The following is a 17,501-nucleotide window of genomic DNA, read 5'->3' on the forward strand; positions in this document are numbered from 1 at the left end:
AGCACGGTTTATGATATTATATACAGTTCTAATTTTGAGGGAGAACATATCGGTGATTTCTCTGGCTAATTTGCCTTTGTAGTGATTGAAATACACTAATTGAATAATATTTTTTGAAACTCGTTTTCCTGGCATTTTTTTTAATCAAATCTGAGATCCCTTGTAGGACTGAAGACAATCACGTTATAACTAAATAATTTCTCACCCCTTTCACATTCCATACCATTTGCAAAAAACCCAAATAAATGAAATTCGCGGAAAATAACTGCATATTTTGTTGTTTTGATCAGTTATGCAAAGATTTTTTTGACACTTTTTAAATAGAGTAAACATCTTTTTTTATAGTGTGTGTGTTTATTTAATACCTGTTGGCGCCTAATAATCGTAGACAAGTTCTGTAATGGAATGTGTGTATAAATTCTTTGTTTGATGCTTTATTTGTTGTTGGAATTGTCGATCAAAGCTAAAATTTAAAATTTTTCTTCACTATGCAAATATATTCTTGACAAACTGTATATGAATGTTTATTGTTATATATATATATTTATTGTCAGTTTGTTCAGGAAAGTTTATGACGGCCTTTGACTCGTCATTTGCGTTCAAGGGGTTAATAGCCACAATCTCTCCAAGCCTTCACTTTCTTTGCTACTTCACTTCGCCCAACAATTCAGCCACGACAACACTGGTGCATGCAATCACAACTGAAAATAATCGATAGCAGAACTGCGATATCTCATCAATGAAATGCATGCAAATCTCAATTTGAAATGCAGTAAAAATTCTATATTATAAAGTGTTAAAAAGTTTTTTTGAGGTATATAAAACATAATCAAATGAAATTGTAGTAAAAAATAAAAATTTTTATTTTGACTCTTAGGCAAATTAATATTTGAAATTTTAAACTTTTACCTCTGTACATACAACTCTTTGCTGCCTAATTATGGCCAGTCTGCCGGTTTAGCGCTATACATATGTCAATTTCCGTTTCCGAGTGCCAAAAGCTTCGCTTGCTTTCCTATTTGTGTGGTTTTTATGAGGAACTCTTTCATGGCAGAATTACACTCGCTTTTACAAAAAACTTTTTCTAAGAAAAAGTATACGAAAGTTAAACGGTCATTCCCATAACAGTCTTTACAATGATCCCGGAACAACTGCCACTTCCTAAAAAATTTGTAGGGAATATTTCATGTTGTAACCGTAATGGCGGCCGCCGTAGCCGAATGGGTTGGTGCGTGACTACCATTCGGAATTCACAGAGAGTCGTCGGTTCGAATCTCGGTGAAAACACCAAAATTAAGAAAAACATTTTTCTAATAGCGGTCGCCCCTCGACAGGCAATGGCAAACCTCCGAGTCTATTTGTGCCATGAAAAAGCTCTTCATAAAAATATCTGCCGTTCGGAGTCGGCTTGAAACTGTAGGTCCCTCCATTTGTGGAACAACATCAAGACGCACACCACAAATAGGAGGAGGAGCGGGTGTACGCGCCAATTATATATATATATATACACAATGGCTGCTCAGGCTTTGTCGTTGATCAATCCAACTCCAATAAAGTTATATTAAACCAAGAAGTGTGCAAGAAATTAAATCCATTAAATTGCAACAACTACAGCTTCCTCGTAAGCGGGTTTTAAATGACTGTCGGGGTTATGCTGAGACCTTCGTTACAAGAAAAGCGGCTTAATCGCCGATTCAACTAACTGCTCTTTACTATTTCATGAATATCTCCACTGACCATCACAGAACCACTAGGCAGCATTAGTTGTGTACAGAAATTATTGATAAGCACTAAATGGAATAGAACAATCAAGCTAATAAAGCCAAATATTGGTAATTTCATTGATTTTCTGTCTTTACAAATATTTGCAGAAATTATGCTCTAAAAAATACCGCTCACAGAGATTCATGGTGACATCGCGTTTGTTTTGCTTTGTGTGTATGTATTTACCTACAAGCAGCCGTATGTGCACTTGAGCATCCGTCACGATATCTTGCCCTGCCAACTTATGACATACTTTCGTTAACCAACTGCTGTCCTAAATTAAGAATTCTATACTAATTACAGCTTGACTTTGTCAAATAAAGCAAAAGGCTGAAGGGCAATAGGAATTGAATTAGTCGTTTTTTTGTAACACAACCTTGCAGTAAGTCGAAGAAGTTTAGAGCCAGCGTAGTAAGAAAATCTTTGGGAACTAGTTTTCTTAATTCCCAAGCAAAGCTTTCAACTTGCTCCTTTAACATGGTCACTTTCTAGGAAGTGGCCATTCTGAGGCTGTGTATAATTTGCAAACACTTTTTGGATTTGCACAGCTCATTACATTGAATTCTATTTAAAAAACCTGTAACCTACTTCGCGTTTATGCCGCTTATTTAAGGGTTTATCAGCACTATTCTTCAGAAAGCCCAAATAAGGGCGATTTTTTATTATTATTACGTTTATTTTTAATAAAAACCACCGAATTATTAAAATTTTGAATTTCAGTTTTGTTGAAGTTTTTTTATATTGTAACTATATTTTTTGTAACAATTTCGACCGCATCATATCTCCATTACGATTTGAACCAGTAGTTTACTGCGCGACCGCAGTCAACTCAAGGTTCCGTCTATTGACGTTACTTGAGATGTGGGGGGGACTTTGCACATTTACTTTTCAGCTCTGACTATCATAGGCAGCAAAATCTATACAAATGAGAACAACCAATAGGTGGTTGACAAACTAAGTGCTCACTTCAACAAGAGAATTGCTGCTTTGTGTACGCATTGATTATGGCTTGCTTACCATAGCCATGTGACGTCACACAAATAGGTAGGTAGGTAAGATGGCAAGAGTACCCCAGGTACACTACAAGTAGCACTTACGTGCCGTTTTGATACCATAAAGTGGGCCACTACCTGTGAAAGGATTAAGGGAGGAGATAAGCCCGTCTACAGCCATCCGGTGCTGTTGATGTAGCGGAGGAGAGAAAAGGGATCTAGGCTGGAGAATTTCATCAAGTCATCCCCAAAGGGGACGCTGAGGAATCTCAAGCGCCTAGCCGCCAATGCCGGACATCTGCAGAAAAAGTGTTCCACAGTCTCTTTCTCTGCAGGATCCCCACAGCTTCTGCAATGGGGGTTGTACGGAATTCCAAGCTTCTCCGCGTGAGTGCCGATCACCCAGTGGCCAGTGATCACCGCAATGAGTTTGGAAATTGAATGGCGGGGAGTTCCCATCACCTTAAGCGTTCTGTTTATGTCATATTGAGGCCATAGTGCTTTTGAAATGGCACACGATGAGGCAGACCTCCATCTGTCTTGCGCTTTTCTTAGAAAGAAGTTGTGTAGTTTCCCTTTAACGACGGCCAAGGGGATACCGATGTCTGAGAAGAGGGCAGCTGGATTTGGTTCTGCCGCCCCCTTCCTGGCAAGCTCATCGGCAATTTCATTTCCCTATATATTCCTGTGCCCAGGAACCCAGATGAGGGAAATGTTTCCTGCACGTTCGAGGCGTTTAAGTTCCTCCTTGCAGGAGTTCACGAGAAGAGAGCTGCAATACGGCGACGACAGTGCCTTGATTGCAGCTTGGCTATCGGAAAAAATTTTAATGTCTCCCTCCCAGCAGCGATCCCGAAGCATTTTGCATGCCAGGATCGCGAAGACCTCTGTTGAAAGACGCTGCTTGTCTCCGGCAGTTTATAGGAGACCGAAATGCTGGCTGATTTGGAGTAGACCCCCGCTCCCACTCCAGACTCCATTTTGGATCCGTCAGTGAAAACAGAGGCATCTATATCCGCAACAACTCTCCCCTCTTTCCAATCTTGCCTGCTCGGAAAGATAGCCCTAGCACAACCCTCAAAGCACAGTTTGCGGATGGAGAGGTCGGTGCGAATATCAGAGAAGGAAGGGGAGATCTGCTTCAAGATGCTGCTATGCCCTACAGGGAGTTTTCTCCAAAGGCCAAACTCCTTCAGTCTAATAGCACTCTGAGCAGCAATGGACTTAACCTGCAGATCCACAGGAATTAAGTGGAGAATAACGTTAAGCGCAGCGGTGGGACATGTCCTACAGGCACCAGTGATGCCTACACATGCAGTTCTCTGCACTCTCTCTAATTTAGTGAAGTTGTAGCCCTTCTGAAGAGCTAACCACCAAACTAGGCAACCGTATGTCAAAATTGGCAGAACCACTAAGTTGTACATCCAAAGTACGACACGTGGCTTGAGGCCCCACTTTTTGCCGAACATAGATTTACAGGCGTAGAAGGCTATATTAGCCTTCTTAACTCGATTTTCTATGTGCGGCTTCCAGTGGAGCTTGGGGTCAAGTATTACACCAAGATACTTGACTTCCGATGAAAGTGTAAGACACTGGTTGTTAAGTCTAGGAAGCTTAAAAGGTGGGGGCTTGTATTTTCTGGTGAATAGCATCAACTCTGTTTTGTCAGAGTTGACTCTGAGACCGCAACTGGCGGCCCATCTGCTGAGTGTAGCCAGTGATCCTTCCAGAATTTCAGCCATTACTGATGGGAAGGGACCTGAGACCATCAGGACCAAGTCATCGGCATATGCTACCACCTTTACCACCTTTAAAATCAGTAGTATAGAAGGTGGCGCTGTTGGTTTAAAAAAGAGCACCAGCAGTCTCCCTTACATCCGTTTTGCACTAGCTTGGATATAGTCACTTAGAAGGTGCGGTAAAATGTTTTTACTGTAGGGTGAACTAATCCCTGCAATTCCTGTTTAGTTTTACTGATTATGTAATTTATGTATGTACATATATTAGGTACCTCGTTGGAAATCGGTGCCTAACGTCAACATGAACTGACATGGTAAGCAGTGCTCGCTAACTTAACCAAAGTGTCATTAATAACTTCTATGGCGCACAACACAAGTTACCCTCCTCATTTTTCTGATTGACGCCTATAGCGATTAACATAAATAATAATATGTCAACTGGAGTTTCATGCAGTCTATTGTGACGACATTATTCACAATTCATCAAGGCTTTCGATGGTTTGCTATAATGTGATTTTATGAATCAACAAACGATCGTTCCCAAGGAAATACAAACTCAAACATCTTAACCTAACACAACATCTCGACTCTCAATTGTTCATTTTATAACAACTGCCAAATTCGATCGAAACCAATGGCTATATTTTAAGTGTGGGCATTGGTATGTTCTGTTGGGTTATCAACATTTTAAAATGTCGCCAAGTAAGCCGTGTCGTGAGCGTACGTTGTCCTCGCGCTGGTGGTTGTTTAAAAGCATTGTTTAATTTTTACGATGAAAAAGAGAGAAGGACGTCGAGATTGTGGGTGAATCCTTAAAACATTTCATGGCATAAATTGACAAATTCATTTAATTCGTTGTATTGATTGGCAATTTAATTGAAACTGGCAATTGAAAGTAGTCAAAAATTGAGTGGCGAGATGCCTAGTTAATTACTTAGAGAGAAATGAGATAAAAATACAAAGCTACAATACTTTTTAATTTAAATTAGTGTTTATAAACAAATAACTATACTTAATAATCAATAGAATTCTATAAGTCTATAATACTTACTTATTAATTAGTTTGTCGACTAATGTCTCCCCAAGTGTCTCTGTTCCGCACACATTTTCCAGTTTCTTAAGAGAAGGCAGATCATCTTCAATTTAGTCCTTCCACCGGACACGAAGACGTCCTCTACGCCGTCGACCGCCGATTACCGTCTCAAACACCTTCCTCGCCGGGACAGTTCCTCCCATACGGACGACATGACCCAGCCAACTCGTTTGACTATATCAATATCTCCGTAAAGCTCATACAGCTCGTGATTTATTCGAATGCCGTAATCGTCATCTATGCATGCAGGGCCAAAAATCTTGCGAATTACTTTCCTCTCGAAAACTCCAAGAGCGGCTGCATTTGATTGTTAGACTCTCCAGGCTTCAGCGCCATGGAGAAGCACCGAGATGATGAGCTTCTTGTAGAGCATTGTTTTCGTTCGTATAGAGATGGCTTTACTACATAATTACCGACTTAGCCCAAAGTAGCATCTGTTGGCAAGAGTTATCCTTCGCTTGATTTCAAGGCTGACATCGTTGTTGCTGGTAATAGCGGAACCAAGATACATGAAGTCTTTGACCACATCGAATTTATTGTTCTTAACTTCGATCTGGGGCTCAAGACGCCGCGACAACCCTCTTCGTATGACCGATGATGTCGATGTCATCAGCCTACGCAAGGAGCTGGACACTTTTATAGAAAAAAGTTCCGTCTCGTTCTACCCTCGCCCTGCGCATCACGCATTCCATAACAAAGTTGAAGAGATCGCATCACAATGGGTCATCTTGTCTGAAACCTCGAACGGTATCAAAAGGTTCGGAGAGATCCTTTTCTATTATGATGGAGCTTTGTGTGCTGTTCAACGTCATTCTGCGCAGCCGTATCAGCTTAGCAGGAATACCGAACTCAGACATTATGTTTATGACCAACTCATGAATTGGGCTATCGAAGGCTACCATGTAGTTGTCGAATAGGTGGTGCGTGTCGACTTGATACTGACGGGCTTTCTCCATGATCTGCCGCAGTGTGAATATTTGGTTGACGGTGGAGCGACCATGCGATAGCGATAAGGCTGATCTCTCGATAGTTGGCGCAGTTCGTGGTATCACCTTTCTTTGGGATAGGGCAAAGACTCCAATCACTTGGCATGCTTTCTGGTTGCCAAATCAAACCGATAAGTCGGTGCATGGCCCCTACCAAACAGCTGTAAACCGCTCGCCAGGTAGACCATCAGCTCCGGTAGATTTGTTGTTTTGGTATATACCTATTGTATATTATACAGAATTTATTTTTAGTCGGAATTAAAAAAAAATATATAATATATTATATAATTGGCGCGTACACCCTTTTTGGGTGTTTGGCCGAGCTCCTCCTCCTATTTGTGGTGTGCGTCTTGATGTTGTTCCACAAATGAAGTTCTATAACCAATTAAATTTTAGTACAATAATAATTACAATACAATAATAATTTTTATAATTTTTTCTCCTGACGGTGTTGCGCTTTTTCTCCACATAACTAATCCACGAGTTGTTTGTTTTTTATAGGGAGAAAATACTTTTAAGAAAACCATAATTATTAAAGCCAATTCATTTATAAAGTCAAATTTTCCAAATGGGTACGTATACACATTTTTATATACGTACATATGTATGACACCAAACGTTAGATTTCAGAAGAACCTACCCTACATACATACATATGTATATATGCTCATGTATTTAGTTACCCAATTCTGAGAGAATTCGATGGCATCTGTGACAGGTGGAATTTGGCAAACGTGATAGACATGCATAGTTTTCGTGCATGACTGCCATCAAAGTGAATAAAACACAAAAAGGATATAAAACAATTGAAATCAAGTAGTAGTCAATTTCAGGGTCACACTCCTACTGTACAACGTGATACGTAGGAGGATATGTAAGTCAACGAACACTCACACCGCAGACAGAAGTGCCAAATTTAATCAAATGCCAAAATAAGCTTTTGTTCGAACCATTGAAGAGACTACGAGCGTATCTTTTTGGATTTTGATTAACCTTTTATTACTGTCTGTTTGTATACTAAGTAAATAATGAAATAGGAATATTAATAAAATATTCACGACAATGCTGCTTTTAAATTTGAATTTTGTTAGGTAACCAACTAATATGATAATTATGCAAAAGTACTCGTATACAATCGCGGCAGTCGTAGCCGAATGGGTTCGTGCGTGACAGCCATTCGGTAGTGTGATAGCGGTCGCCCCTCAGCACGCGATGACAAACCTCCGAGTGCATTTTTGCTGTTCATAAATAACCATATCTCGATGAAAGATCAAAATGAAGAAAACGTTTTTTCTAATAGCGGTCGCCTCTCGGCAGGCAATGGCAAACCTTCGAGTGTATTTCTGCCATGGAAAAGCTTTTCATAAAAAACAAAAAATATCTGCAGTTCGGAGTCGACTTGAAACTGTAGGTCCCTCAATTTGAGGAACAACATCAAGATGCACACCACAAATAGGAGGAGGAGCTCCCAAAAAGGGTGTACGCGCCAATTATATATAAAAAACTATCGCTCGTTCGGAGGAGGCGCAAAACTGTAGATCCTCATTTGTGGAAAAACATCAGAACGCAAACCGCAAATAGAAGTGGAAAGAATCTATATAAGAAAATTTCTTTTTTAAATGCTCATAACTTAGTCAAAAATGAACCGATTTTAATAATTTTGGGTTCAAAATGATCGTCATTACTTACACAAGCGATTTCATGTAGAAACAGTTGCAAAAAAGTAGTTGAAAATTTTTTATTTTGCAAAAAACAAAAAGTGCGAAACAGGTCTTTTACTCAAAAATTCATTACTCAAAAACAACTCATTTTAGCTACTGGGCATTCAGCTTAATTGAAGTTTGAGGTGTCCTCTTGATTTGGAAAAAGTTATAAAAAAAAAAATACACTTTTTGAAATATTGAATTTCGAAAAAATTTCAATTTTTTTTCTTTTTTGCTAAATAAAAAATATTCAATTACTTTTTTGCAATTGTTTCTACATGAAGTCGCTCGTGTAAGTAATTACGATCATTTTGAACCCAGAATTATTAAAATCGGTTCATTTTTGACTATGTTATGAGCATTTAAAAAAAATTTTTTCTTATATAATTAAAAAAAATCGAGTTTGGGCCGAAAAACAAAATTGCCGATAACTCTTGAAAAAATTTATTTTCGGGCGAACAAAAAAATACGTATCTCATTATTTTGACCAGAGAGCAACATATTTAAGTTACATCGAAATCGAAGAACATGACCCGAATAGCCCGGTTGAATTGAAATGGAAAGCATCATATATATATTTATATATTTTAACAAGCCAGAGGTCGCAGTTGTATTTAAGTGTTTTTCCGATCCTCACTGCAAATAAACTGCGGACGTTGAAAAAGCTTCGCACAAAAAAGGATTTGGAGTTCGAAGGTGGCATAAAACGGCATAAAACGACATTTCCCTGCATTTGACTGAATTTTTTATTATTTTTTAAAGTTATTGAGAATAGTAATTAGGAACGTATACAACCTTGATCGGTTTTTTGGCCAAGTTTCTGTTTCGATATGTAGAACGCGCTGAACTCTGAAACGATTTACAGTTCGATGCCGGCCCCAGGTTATAAAGAAACATATAAGGTTGTCAAAAAAGTCTTGCGGTATTTTTATTGAATTTTCAATTGTTCATAAAATTGGTTATAACAATGCGATTTAAGTCAAATATGCGCCGTTTTGTTCGATGACGAGTTCCCAACGAGATGCCAACTTCATAATGCCCCTCTTATAGAAGCTCGCTTCCCTATTGTCAAAAAACTCGGAGAGCCAATTTTCACAGGACTCTCTTGTGGACAACTTCCGACTACCAAGCTCGTTCGCCATGGACAGAAATAGGTGGTAATCACTTGGTGCGAGATCCGGACTATACGGTGGATGCAAAAGAACTTCCCATCCGAGCTCCCGGAGCTTCTGGCGCGTCACCAAAGATGTGTGTGGCCTGGCGTTGTCCTGATGAAAGACAATTCGGCATCTGTTGATCAAAGATGGCCTCTTCTGCATGAGTGCTGCATTCAAGCGGTCCAGTTGTTGGCAGTACAGGTCCGAATTGAGCGTTTGGCCATAGGGGAGCAGCTCATAGTGGATGATTCCCTGCCAATCCCACCAAACACACAGAAGAACCTTCCTGGCCGTCAATCCAGGCTTGGCCACCGTCTGGGCAGCTTCACCGCTTTTCGGCCACGACCGTTTGCGCTTCACGTTGTCGTAAGTGACCCACTTTTCATCGCCAGTCACCATCCACTTCAAAAACGGGTCGATTTTGTTGCGATTCAGAAGCGATTCGCATGCATCCATATGGGCAAAAATGTTTTTTGCGTCAAGTCGTGTGGCACCCATACATCGAGCTTCTTTTTGAATCCAAGCTGCTTCAAATGGTTTATAACGGTTTGATGACTCATGCCCAGCTCTTGGCCGATGCTATCGCTGCTACTATGCCGGTCTCTTTCGATCAATTCAGCGATTTTATCGCAATTTTCGACGACAGGTCTTCCGGACCGTGGCGCATCTACGATCACCTCTGCACCAGAACGAAAACGTTGAAACCATCGTTGTGCGGTGGAAAAGGAAACTGTATCGGGTCCATAAACTGCACAAATTTTATTGGCATCTTGAGATGCATTTTTGCCTTTATCGTAGTAGTACTGTAAAATATGCCGTATTTTCTCTTTATTTTGCTCCATGTTTGCGACGCTATAACTCACGAACGACTAAAAGCAAACAACAATTAATTAAAACGTGTTAGCACGTGAAAAGAGCTTTCCTAAAAGCTCTAGCGTGAACCGATGCGACGAATACAACTAGAACTACGCGCTTGCAAAGACAAGCTTGCGGAAATACCGCAAGACTTTTTTGACAACCTTATATTTGTGAAACTAATTTTCTCTATAAGAAAAAGTCATAACTTTGAACTTTTACAATACTATAAGAGATCGAGTCCGGATACTTCCGTTAGTACGCCATTCGGTTACTGTGGCCTGCGTATTAAATAGTTTTTACTAAAATGCCGTATTCTGAAATTAATAGTGTAATGTCTCAAGCAAACTTAGCAAACTTAAGAGGAATGCAAGACATGTTCCATATTATTACTCCAGCCTTAAGTTACTTAGAGAGCTGTTGATTTCGGGTTCTTAAGATACGAAAATTAAGAGCAGTGATGAATCATGCTACCATATGATTAATTTCTTTAATTCCATAAACTTTCAAAAATATTTATGTGATACTACTTTTTGCATAAATTTCTTTGAGGTAACATATAGAAAAAAAACTACATATACAGTATATTTTAAAGGTATTAGATCCAGGCTAATTATAAGTGAAATACTTGCCATAAATGCGTTTATTTTAACCCTAGAACGCACTTCTTAGTCGAATCGGCGACGCGAAGTTTTGAGTTTAAGTTGACCATAAAAAGTGTTTGCTTATTTAGCCTATAAGTTAAAAAAATTCAAACAAAAACTGAAAATACAACTAATATATACAAAAAGAAAGCATTTGATCAAAAGCATATAAAAACCCGAGCTTATAAGATGGGCTTTAGCGTGCAAAAAATAAAAATATTGTTTACGAAAAGCAGGAAACCAGGTTTGAGGTTAGCATCGATTTTGAGAAGGTACTTTTTGCTAGGAGTATTTATCGGATGTTTGGATATTTGGATGTCCGGGAAGATCCCGAATGACATTAAGGAGGGTGTCATCACGCTCATACCGAAAAAGGGCGATTTATCCGATTGCAAGAATTGGAGAGGCATAACACTATTAGGCATGGTCAATAAAGTAATAGCGCATATAATTAATAAAAGGCTCTCCGACGCACTGCAAAGTGGCCTACGGAATGAACAAGCGGGATTCCGACCACGCTGTTCTTGCGTCGATCAAATCAACACCCTGAGAGTGATTGTCGAGCAATCGGTCGAGTAGCGTTCGCCACTTTATCTCTGCTTCATCGACTTTGAAAAAGCTTTTGATACTCTTAACCACGAGGCAATCTGGGGAGCACTTTACTGCAAAGGAGTACCTGAAAAAATCATTTCACTTGTCAAAGAACTGTACAGTGAAGCAAGCTGCCGTGTGAGACATGAGGGCATCCTGAGCAACGCTATTCCAGATCGAACAGGAGTAAGACAGGGATGCGTGCTATCTCCGCTCTTATTTAATCTGGTACTGGACTTAGTGATGCGACAAGCCTCAGCGGCGAACAGAGGCATATCCTGGGGCCTGAGCGGCAACCTTGAGGACTTAGACTACGCTGACGATATTTGCCTGCTATCACACAAACACTCACATACGCAAGCAAAAATAGAGACGGTGAGCGAACTCGCAGCGAGGGCTGGACTGAAAATAAACATTGCGAAGACAAAGATAATGCGCATCAACACCACCGATTCACATATCTTTCAGATACGCGGCACTAACATCGAAGCTGTAGATTAATTCTGCTACCTAGGCAGTGTAATAAATAAAAACGGCGGTTCAGCGGCTGACATACGTAACCGGATATCGAAAGCTCGCGTAGTGTTTGGCATGCTTGATAAAGTTTGGAGAGCAACGCATATAACGAGGCGCACGAAACTGAGAATCTTCGAGTCCAATGTGAAATCTGTCCTCTTGTATGCATGCGAAACGTGGAACGCGTCAACACGTGACATACAAGCAATGCAAGTATTCATCAACCGCAGCCTTCGCAAGATCACGCGCATTTTTTGGCCTAACGTCATATCAAACTCCGATCTGTGGACTATAACGAAACAGATACCAGTCTATCTCGAAATTCGACGCCGCAAATGGAAATGGATCGGTCACACACTTCGAAAGCCATATGGTGATATCACTAGAGCAGCCCTGGATTGGAACCCCCAAGGCAGCCGCAGACCTGGCAGACCATCTAACACGTGGAGGCGACTAGTAGAAACAGAAGTGCAACAAGCAGGCCGCTCCTGGCGGCAAATAAAATTCCTAGCTTCTAATAGATTTAACTTTAACTTGTTCATTGAGGCCCTTTGTTCCACCTAGGAACCACGGGGAAATATATATATATATATTTATCGAGCTCAATGAAATTGAGAGGGAAAGCATATGAAAAAAATTCGTGCTCTTATTTATTTGACATGAGGCTGTATACGTAAGCTGACTTGACAGCTTGAGTAGTAGTAGTAATTATTGCAAATAAAAGTAAAATATACAAAATTTTGATAATTACTTATTCTATTATAGTATTGAGAAAAAAAAATATTTAAAATAATTTAACGTCAATGGCGTTTTATTTTTGGTGCAAAAAAATTATCCGGTTTTCGGGTTTTAAAACCTTAAAGTACGTTCACATATGCAGATATAGACAGCCCAGGCTCTATAGGCAGCATCTTTTCTTTCTGAGGCAGTATGACACTCCTCGTCGTACCAATTTTTGTTACGGCCTGGCCGGAATCCGATTTCTTCTCCGGCGGCGGTACGTAGATAGCGAGAAATGTTGCTCTATTGCTCGAGCATGCCGGATTGTTGGTCAGTACTCTCTGAGAGCAGGAGTGAGAGTCGCGTGGTGGATCTTCTGGCTTTCTGTTGTGATTGCAGCTTTTCGTTGTCGAACATTCTTTGCGTAGTTAGATGTGCGTTTTTGCTGCACAGAGGCATGTGCGAAGTTTGACTGCAACGAGGTAATGATTCGAGTGGATGTTGGGTCCTCGGGTCGTACGTACATCTAATACACTAGAAGCGTGTCTTCCATCTATCACAACATGATCGGTCTGGTTTCGCGTTTTTCGATCAGGAGACAGCCAGGTAGCTTGGTGTATCTTCTTATGCTGGAATCTGGTGCTGCAGACTATCATGTTTCGCGCCCCGGCGAAGTCGATCAGCCTCCATCCGTTACCGGATGTTTTGTTGTGCAAGCTGAATTTTCCGACTGTGGGACCAAAAATTCCTTTCTTGCCCACTCTGGCGTTAAAGTCGCCAAGCACGATTTTTGCGTCGTGGCGGGGCCAGCGCTCATAGGAACGTTCGAAGAGCTCATAGAAGGAATCTTTGGTCGCATCGTCCTTCGCTTCCGTCGGGGCGTGGGCGCAAATTAGCGATATGTTAAAAAAACGGACTTTGATGCGTATTGTTGCGAGACGCTCGTCCACCGGAGTGAACGACAGTACTTCGCAACGAAGTCTCTCTCCCACAACAAATCCATCACCGAATTTGCGCTCCTTCACATGGCAGCTGTAGTAGACGTCATAAGAACCTATGGTTTTCTTGCCTTGCCCCGTCCATCGCATCTCTTGAATGGCAGTGATGTCAGCCTTTATTTTCACTAGGACATCAACCAGCCGGGCAGAGGCATCTTCCCCATTAAGGGACGGGACATTCCAGGTGCATGCCTTCAAATCGTTATCCTTAGTTCGTTTGCAGGGGTCGTCATGAGTACAGGAAGTTCTCATCCGAGGGTTTGTTCGTCTTCTCATTGGGGGGATTTTTATGCGGCGGGTCCCAAACCCGCACAACCAGCTATCCTGGAATGCTTCGCCTTCTTTCGTTGGGTGGTTGGAAGCTACTCAGAGGATACTTGGGCTAATCCCAAGGGTTGTGAGCTGCTTGAACCATATGTAGAAGAATCGTCCTGGCCACTCCCAAGTGAATGGCGATCAGTAAATTTCCCCGATTGCGTGGACCATATGGAACCATCCTCCGTAAATATATCATTAAAATCTTTTATTAAGTAATCTCTATCTAAAGGCATTACAACTTGAGTAAACATATCTAAGTGCTTGCTAACTTAAGTAAAGTTTACGTGTAGAGTAAGTACACCTTGAGAATGTTTTTATTTCGTACATATATTTTTTCACTTAATTTCAAATGTAAAATATCTTCTAAACGCGATCAGCTAAGCTTCTTATAAGTTTGTTACTCATACGCCATGCTGCTATAATTTTAGTTCAAATAAATTAGACTTCTGTCTTCAACAGCTAGTCTGTGTTTTTGCTACTGTATCTTATTGCGTTTGTCCATTTTTTCCTAAGTTACTTACAAACACCTGCAGAACTCCGTTTTGCTTATAAACAGCTTCGAAAGGAATTTCGTTGGCATTAGAAGAGAACGAAAATTTTTGCTACAACTTCACGAGGTGGTTGTTTGCGCACATTAGCACAAATACTCACGATAGGCAGCGCGGAAAGAGGCAGAGATATATTTAAAGGGCTCATTGACATGAAGTTCTATATAAACAATGCTCTACATGCATATACACATGTGTGCATATATACATAAGGACATACAGACATACATACTTACATATGTTTATACCAAAAGCGAAGTCAGTGAGAGAATAATGTAGTGTAATGAAAATAAAAGTTCGGCATTCATGTCTTCAATGGAAATTGAATGAATGGTAGTGTTGGTGCAAAGAGTTGAACGAAGGCATAGAAACCATGCAGGAAAAACCTAAAGTAGTGTAAAAAGTTCTGAATCATGTCGCTGGTAGAGAAATAGTTATACTAATGCGATATTGAGTAGAATTATACCAGTTACAAAACGACCAATTACAGCTGTATGATAAAGCTGTAAAATTATTTTCTATTGCATGCATTCCTTTTTTATTGTTGCTATGTTTTAAAATAAAAATATTTAATAATTCTCATCTGAAGTTTTGTGTATCAGAAAATATTTAATTTCGAAATATGTAATTTTAAGATACAAATTAAAGATGCAAAAAATTTTGCGTAATATTTTACTTCATACTTGTAATTATAATTAATTATTATTAGGTGCGCAACTAAGTTCTCGCTGTTTTTTTTTTTGTTGCGATTAAAAAAAGAATATCTACTCTAATTCAGTCCATGGAGAATCATGCGCCGTTTCCATAGAGACTATTGGGACCAACATGTCCATATGATTTTCAGTAAAATCATCTGCTCCTGATCTAGCCACTCTAAGCCGTTGGCACTTGCGCACAGTAACTCATTAGCTCGTCTTGTGACAATCTGTGAGGGTCGCACTTTGCGGAACATACGCGCTGGCTTAGCTGGTGCAATGTGAGCTGCTCGCCTGTGCTCTGCAGCTCTTGTGATAGATGCGAAGTAAATACCGCATGTACTGCAGCATATTTTCTCTAAATTATCACGTATACTTGGGCAATAGAGATCATAAGGCGTGCTGATGAAGGCATTCAGCGGTTGAATCGGTAGGCGTATTCGAAATGGAGCGAATGACTTTCCGTCATGTTCTTTAAAGTCCGAAATTGTCAAACGTTCATCAACCTGAGTGATAGGGTATGGAGGTGGCAGAAAACGGTCGTGAAGAATCATATGCAGATCACTCCGGCGTGCGCTGCAGCACTTAGGTCAAGCTCCATATCCAGCTTAGCAATCTGTTTCTTCATAGTATCTTGTGCTGGAGTGGGACGTACGTTAGATGGTGTAGTGTTCGACATAGCTTCATCCACATCATCACTGATCACAAGAAGCTGATTTTGAATTATGTGAAAACAGTGAACGAAATGACCGCGCTAATATTTTGTAGTTATGATTTTAGCATATTTTATCAAGAATTTCACTGTTTCAGTTTTTTTATGCTATTAATTGTAAATTTTATATAAAAAAAAATATTTTCTTAAAAAAATATATATTTAACCTAAATTTTGAAGGAATGCTAAAGTAGACCGAACTTTTCTCTCAGTGGATTCCCTGAGAAGCCGTTCAATCTCATGTTTAATGTGATGTATTAACTCTTCTTCCTTCGGGAATTTTTGCTTCGCAGTATTTCATAATTTTATCACGTCGTCGTGGCAGGACTTCTTCGCCTTATAGACGTATCTTTTGACGTATGCGTTATAAAAATCTTGATAACTCATTTTAAATTAGTAAGAGCAAGAACTGAGTCGAGTAAAACATTTACCAGAATAAACAAAGAAGGTTGGAATCTGTCCGTGTGTCGCTGCCATTCAGCTCGTACGCTCTTGTTCATTGAGTCGCGCTTTCGGCTTATAGTGGCGCGAAAAGAAACGACGGGCTACACTGTACCGTAAATTCAGATTAAATTGAGCTATTTGGTATAAAACAAATATGGTGGTTTGACAGTAGTGATGTATATATAACGTCGAAGTATGAATGAAATTATTTTCTTTCGAACGAATTAGTAAATGATCTTAATCATACTACGATTACTCTTAAGATTAAATCTTAAGCATGTACAATCTGGATAATGGACCAAAATAGTATAATTTTTTTTGTTTAAATCAGAAAAAAAATTGCGTGATATTTGCCGAGACCCCCCCCTCTCTCCAACGTAAGATTAGATGAGATTTGGCTCGACCCCCTCCCCCCTTACAGATCTCACGTAATTTATGGACGCCCCCTTACCTGATGTGCAGATTTCCATAATATCGAAATTTCCAAATATAGCAGAGCTGGAGCGAAGGTTTCCATTTTGTTAAATTTTACTTAGTTATGTAAGTTTAGAGAATATACATATAAAACTAATATTAAGATTAAAACATTTGAAAATAAACCCTATCCAAACACTCATCTCATATTTAGAAAGAGTTTAATATTCTTGGGCAATTATTTTCTCTAAATTTGATATTTGATATTAATTTTTTTGGTTTGGCAGTGTATCTTCGAGGAATCATAACTTCTGAAATTTTCAAGACTCCGTCTCGGATATCTTAATATCCATATCCATCTCAATATTTTTAATGATTATAGCAAGGCGAATCTATTAAAGGTGGTATCGGTAAATCAGCTGATTTGCTTTTTTTCTCTCGCCGTGTCCATGTTGGTGGCAGCCCAGAATGAAAAAAAGCAAATTCATTTTTTGTTTTCTATGATATTTTGCCAATAATTTGTTTGACAATCAAGCGTACAAAACATTGTTGTTGGTCTAGCGCCACCACCTTTAATGGATGCGCCTTGGATTATATTTCAGTTATACAAAA

Source organism: Anastrepha obliqua, chromosome 4, assembly GCF_027943255.1.
Source record: "Anastrepha obliqua isolate idAnaObli1 chromosome 4, idAnaObli1_1.0, whole genome shotgun sequence".
NCBI lineage: Eukaryota > Metazoa > Arthropoda > Insecta > Diptera > Tephritidae > Anastrepha > Anastrepha obliqua.